The following is a 7,664-nucleotide window of genomic DNA, read 5'->3' on the forward strand; positions in this document are numbered from 1 at the left end:
TGTCAATTTTGTCTTGGAGTTTCTAATCCTACAAAGATATACCAAGATAATTTAATATTTGTTCTACTAATTTTACCTTCTAAAACATACCCTCTCCTCCCACCATGGAAGTTGGTCTAGTAGTATAATAAGTTTTGTTTTTCAAAGGATCCATTAAATCTTGGATTGTATAATAGGATACACTTCACCCTTTTATATAATAATCAAATAAATTATTAACAAAACAACTAAAGTAAATCAAGGTTTTACTATTTATATAGTTACAAAACACTATAGATTTGAACAATATAATAACAATTTTATCTTTATAAAAAGCTTAATAAATTTTATATTGGGGCAGTATTTATTTTTTCACGAGGTCAATTATTATTAGATTGACCAAGGAAAATCATTATTCTCATCCTTTTTTAAGCATAGTAAAATAATTAAATTATTCTTAAAATAAAAAAAATCTTTAGTTGTTGTTCAAGTTTTTTTTAACACAATAAAATGATTAATTACACTTAAAAGCAAAAATTATTAAAATGATGTCTAGAGGATTTTTTATACTTTTATCTTTTTTGTTCTAACCAAGTTTACTCAAGGATAACTAGTTATCTTTAAAAAACATAAAATATTATTTAAAACAACTGGCCGGCACATACGATATATGTGCCACTTAGTAAGAAGCTCTCATGATCTTTTAGTGAGGCATGAGAGGGAGTCTAGTGGCCTAGCAATAACTTTTAGGGTAGTGTTTGAATTGTCTCGATATCTTCTCCATCCCTAGGTGACGCGTGTGTCTTACTTACATATAGTTTGATGCCAACAAACTTTTTTTTTATTTTTTTCTCTTCTCCTTAATTTCCATGTTTGACTCTCTCAATTTTCAAAACATCCTTTCAATTTGTTTTTTCTTTAGATTTGGTCCATATTATTTTAATTATTATTTTTTTATTTCATATAATTTATAAAATTGAATTTTTTTCAATTTCATCCACTTATTTTTTTATCTGTCAGATTTCATCCTCATTCTTTTGATTTCTATTTGAGAAAATTTTTGAAATTGATTTTTTTAAGATTTCATCTCCAATTTTTTTCTCTTATCAATTTTGATCCTTATTCTTTTGATTCTTATTTTTTATACTTTGATTTTTTTAAATTAATATTTTTTATTTTATCCTTTAATATTAAATTGGTTTAAAATTGAGATTTTTGATTGAATCCGTATCTAAAATTTCACAAGTTATGAGTTTGGAGGATTAATCTAAATTTAGGAGATTAACCCTAGTTTAGTAAGAAATCCAATCACTGCATTCTATCCGAATAAGAACCGGTTGAAAAAGAAAATAACATCTATCATCTCAATTTGTTTCTTTCTTATTAAAAACCAAATTATTGCAAGCATTCCCAAAATACCAAACTATAGCAAAGAAGGAAAAATACCACACCTTTATTTGCATAGACCCATACCATGCCATTCTATAATAAGAAAAAATCATATAGAGATTAATGAAAGTTAAATATTATCCTAACTAGTCTACCCTCGAGACCATAACTTTCAGATCATAAGTTAAGGTTTCAATCTTTGTTTTTTTTATGAAAAGAAAATTTAAATTATTATTTTATAACATAAATCTTTTATAAAAAAAAAATTGTAGGTAATTTATTCAAGATTGAAAACCATAAATAAAACTTTGAAAGAGCATCAAAGTACCATATGTCTTATATATCTTATCGAAATGGGTTTTTGCATGTCAAAAGAGAAGACTCGAGAAAGTTAATGCAACTCTTAACTAAGAAAACACTTTTTGGGTCTGGTATTTAAACTCTCCTATCAATAATATTTTAGCACAAGGAAACACCCGATAACAAATGTAATAATTCATCTTCCTTTATCTTTTCCTAGTCGCAAAGCCTTCTCCTCCAAGATAAGGACCAATTCCAACTGAATTCATTCCAATATATCATCTCTAAAATCTTAGCATTAAGATTTCCACAAACTGCATAAAGAGTTGGAAATCTAAACATTGTTGTAACCCAACTTTAGCTCATTAGCTTTTAATTTAATTTTACAAGGTTTAAAATATAAAATTAAAAGATCAGAGATTTATTTTCATGAAAAGTGTGATTTGTCTACTTGCTTGAAAACTAGGGACTACAATGTGCCTTTGTCATTCTATCCTTATTGTCAAGATAATCCTTACCTTTAAGTTAATCCTTATCTTCTTCAAGATAATCCTTACCTTCTTCAAGATAATCCTTACCTTATTCAAGATGATCTTTACCTTCAAGATAATCCTTATCTTCTTCAAGATAATCCTCGAGATAATGATAGTTGTTTGCTTTCGAATTCGATTCTAATTCGAACTTAAAAAAAAAAAAGAATGAGTTTGATTGAGACTTTACTTCTCGCAAGCAATGGGACTCTTGCACTATAAATACTGATTTCAGTGTACCAAAAAAAAAAGGAGGAAGGACAATTAGAGAGAAACCATGAAAGAAGAGACCCTAAGAGAAAGCCATTACTAAAAACCTTAAAAGAGAGAAACATAAAAAAGAAAGGGGGCAGCGAACCCTATACTAGCCGCCGCCCCCTCAACCCCTCTATTGTTTAGCTCGGTCTCTCTCAACTTCTCCTCCAGCAGCTGCACGCCTAGGTAAGTTTCCTTTCCTCTTTGTTAAAATAATTAACTAGTCACTATTGCATGCATGCGTGAACCTTTCATGTATGGTTAGGCTAGATCTAACCCAAAAAAAAAAAGAGTTGGTCGGGTTTAGGCTTTAGGCCTAGTTAACCCACACTGTGTTTGTTAAGGATGTGTTTGGCAAAACACACCCTTATACCTTGACCATAATTTTTATGCTCATTTTAGTTAGATATTTGGTTAAACGAGTCCTTTTTAGATATTAGAAAATTCAAAAATATTTGGGAATCTTCATTGATTTATTTATAGGTCCCTCACATTTTGTTTTATTTTTTTCTTGTGTTTGTGTTTCTTGTAAATGTGCTCAATCTGTGGACTATTACTGTTAAACGCAAATATATTGTGCAATGTTTTTTTTTTACTTCCATCTAAAAAGGACAAATAATAATAAAGGATAAACAAAAAAAAAGGACAAAAAGTTTCTTCTTCAAATTCATTTCTGCGAAAATATTCACTGACACCAGAGTCAAGAGTATCGTATTTTTGGTTTTGTGCTATATTTACTAATGCCAGAGTTGGAAATATTCGTAGGAATTGTTCACTGACACCAGAGTCAAGAACATGAAAGGAAAAATAAAAAATAAAAAAAGAAGAACAAATTCTTAGCAATTTTAGAAAAAACCAGTAATGCAGCCTATTTTAGGTAAGACGCTTAAGGGGTGATAGCATATTCCATTTTGTGTAACCAGTCATGTATCATAGAATCTCTGTTGACCAGTTAGGATTCCTAGTGACTATAATACTAGGTAGCAACTCCTTGAATAAGATATTTTCTCCTAAAAAAACAAGATGCCATGTATGATAAATATAAAGACAGAAACTGCTTTAAAGTCCAAAAAAAAGTGTCATTCTCATTTCCCATTACCATTGAAGTTGCATTCTGCACACCTAAAGCACATCACACTAAATAGCCAAAATAGTTCCTGAAAAATTTCCTAACACCCCACTATTATCAAGTTGATGTTTTATATCCATAGAATTTCTCCAAGCTATTGTGGCATCATTATTACATCTCCATAACCATTTCAACAATATTGATTTGGTTTTCTGCCAAGATAAATATGATTCCCAATCCCCCATTGACTAATTAGAAAATTTCAAGCTACCTTCCTGATATTTGAAGTATTTATATCTCTACTCTAAAAAAAAATCTTTGCTGTTTGAAGACAATTTTCATTGCCGCTTGAAGACAAATTTCTTTGCCACTTAGTAGGAATCTTAAACAAGAATATATAATAAATTGGAAGATTAGACTGCACAAACTTTATTAAACAAAGTCTTTCATGTATCGAATGAATCCTACCCTTCCAAGTCCGAAGATGAGAACTAAGCTTTTTCAAAATTAGTTTAACAGTCTCGGATTAGCTCCCTTAGTAAGCCCCAAGCATTTAATTATCAATGACTTGAAAGATATCTAATGATTACTTTATACATACACACACCGGGGAAGGAATGGTAAATGGCATGCATTAGTTGTCCTGATAGAGAAAAAATATTAAATATAATAATTAATCAACATCTTAAGGGCTAATCCCACAAAGTGGCTATTTCTAAAGCATATTTGTTTTCATGAAAGATCCAGTCAATTGGCATTGAACAAGTTCTTCGATCCCAATTATGGATAGAAATTTTTGGGCCGTCAAGTGGATAGGAGCTCCATCTTGATATATAGACATTCAATGTGAAAAAGGGACAAGATGAGCCAGTTCTGCTCCATTCAATTTAATAGACGGAAAATAGAATTAAATTATAAACATTTTTAAAAAATAATAATTAAATTAATACATAGTTTAAGGCTAATTAATTAATGAATGAATTTTGATAAACTACATGAACCAAGTTATAATTAGTTCCTCCTATGAAAATTAATCATATTAAAATTCTTACTAATATCCTAAAATATTTTAGAATTAATTAAATAAAATCTTCCAACTTGATAAAAAACACCTTTTATTTTAGAAAAAAAGCACTTTTCTAAAAGGTATTAACTAAACATTTTAATTAAAGTCTAATCCAATTAGGATATTACAGAATACAAAATTTTTGAATTAAACATTTTAATTCAACCCTAATCTTATAAGTAAAATTAATTCCATAATTAATTTAATTTATAATCTCAGTTTTAATAAAACAAATTTAATTGTTGACTCCATGATAACGATGATAATAATATTTAGAATCAAAATGTTTAATTTGCGGGGATCCAAAATGATGGACCCAAATCCATCCACTTTAGGCAAGGCCGAGATAAAGTCCATGGAAATGCTTTCCTAGGGTCTCTCCTTGGGATTGGATTGGCAGGGGCTCCAACAGGCTGCTTGTTGGCAAACAAGGCAGGTTCTAACGTACTCCTCTACCTCTTCTCTCATATGGCCAAAAGTCTCCTTCTTCGAGTAACTGAACCGGCTGGTTTTTTCAAAATTTTAATCGGTTTAATTGTTTTTTTTCGGTTATTTTTTTCCAGTTTTCTCGGTTTAATCGGTTTTTCGGTTTTGTTACTCACCCCTAGTGCAATTTGTCAGGTTGCTATGAACGTGGTGTGCTTTGGGTGTGTTATTTTGTTATATTGGTTTAAAAAAAATTATTTTGTAAAAGATATTTTTAATTGGGATTGGATTAGGAAAATATATATTTGATTAAAATTATGGTTAAAATTAAAATTAAATAAAAAATAATTTAATGTGTTTGGTTAAGAATGCTTTTGAAATTGAGGTTATAAAATAATTATATATATATTGATGAGTTTTAATTTAAATATTATATATTTAACTATTATTATTACATCATGAAATAAATAATATTTTATATAAAATATTTTTTATTATTTTATTCAACTATTTATAATTTCATCACGTCTGGAATACATCCGATAATTTTCTTGGTTTTTTAAACATGCAATAACATAACTTGTAAAATATAATCAAGAATAAAATTAGAATTGCGATTAAATTCTACAAATACTACATTATCAAGTGAATAAAATATAATTAAAAATAAAAAATATTTTTTTATTTTACTAGATCGGACCCAATTCAATGTATTTTATGTGTTAAATCAAGCCCGGTCCAGTTAAAGTAGTAGAGCCGTACTCCACTATAGCAGCTCTATTGTAGCAGCTTCACTATTTAGTGAACAACGTAGCATCATCTCCTTTCTATTTTCGCAAAAAATATAGCAATTTATTTTTTTTTTCTCCTTGTATTTCATATGTAATTTACTGTGAAATCTATGCACAATGATTTTTTTTTTATTAACTAAATATTTTCAAGCTATAGTTTACTTTAAAAGCTAAAAGCAACCGTATCTGCAATGCCATATGGCACTTTAAGAACCTCAAATCATTACTTTATGTGTAAATGGCTAAACTTGTATTTTCAGCCCCAAATATAATCATAACTATCGGTAATTGAATATAAGTTGCAGGAATAAAATTATAATTCTACCCTAGGAAACCTTAAACAAAGCTCCGGAGTAAAATAGTAATTTTGCCCATATCTTCTTTATGCTGCAGCAGCTCCTGAATGCGGTGGGAAGCCACTTTAACATCGGCAGCTTTTGTTGTTGCTGGGTTTGCTGCAGTGCGAGGGGCAACCCTTGCGCTCAAAATTAGTAGCGCTAGACACACTGGTACTTTTGTGGTCTCTGTCACTAGTGACGACGTAGCCTGGTGCATCAGGAACCAGCCAGGCGGGCAGCCTTTGGCAGTGCACGACCATCAAAAACTATTTTTTAAAGATTCCAACCAGATTTGAAAAATCCGTCTAGATTTTACCAACACATTAGTTTTTTTTTTTTTGAAAAAACATGAGAGAAAAATACCTTTAAAAAAATAAATAATTTTTTTTCATAAAATTAATTTAAAATTAACATTAATTACCATTAAAATATACAATCAACAACTTTAATTATGTACTAATAACTCTGATATATTCTTAAAAATCAAACACACAACAAAAACAATAAAACAAAATATTAAAGAGTCCTTAAAATCTCGTTAAATAAATTTAGAGCTATATAAGTATTTATTATTTAAAGATATAATTTTTTTAGTTTTTAATAATTTTTTAAAGGTTGAATTATCACAAATCACAAGATATTTAATTGTCCAACCTCAATTAGTAATTCATACAATCTACCAGTGAGAAATCTTTTAAATACCTATTTAGGAGACATGGATTGCCATGTCTAAAGTGTTATCTCTAATTTTATGTTTACATAGTTTTTTTTATAACAAACAATCTCATCAAAATAATAGATATAACTTACTATTTATAGAAAAATATAAAAAACCCTATAAATTGATAAAATATCAATTTGCTCATTGAATTATTATTATATATTAATTTAGGATAATTTTAGAAATTAGCACAATCAAGTTCTTATTTGATTTTTCTAAGTCTAGAAATATAATCCATATATTAATTATATTCTTGTTCTTAATTTCTAAAATATATTTTAATGAAGTCATATTTAATTAAATCATCTCAAATTAATTTTTAACTAATGGTTCTTATTATGTGTGACCAATTAGCTATGTTCCTAATATATTGACCCAAATATAAATTATAATTTCTAATTAAATAGAATTAAAATTTTAATTTATTATCAATTCATTAATTGATTAATTCATATTTTAAGATCATATGCATTGTCCAGTAAAGTGTAAGTGTCATGATCCTCTAAATATTGAAAAAATCATTAGTGGTTGACTTAACCTTTCAGCGATTGGTTTCTCAATATAATTTATATCTTTTCATTAATAATATTTCAATTTAACATTAAAGCATGAAGTTTGCCTGTTATGTTAAATCATGTTTGTTCTCTACATAATAGCTATTGATCGTTTGAATGAGATTTGAATTCTTTACAAATCTCATTCCATATTTGCCAAGGATTTCTCTGTTAATACTATTTGAAAATAGATAGAACATTTTTCTTAATTCATCTAATGCGATAAATCATCTATTGATCACTCAA

Source organism: Populus euphratica, unplaced genomic scaffold (assembly GCF_000495115.2).
Source record: "Populus euphratica unplaced genomic scaffold, PopEup_1.0 scaffold1454.1, whole genome shotgun sequence".
Lineage (NCBI taxonomy): Eukaryota > Viridiplantae > Streptophyta > Magnoliopsida > Malpighiales > Salicaceae > Populus > Populus euphratica.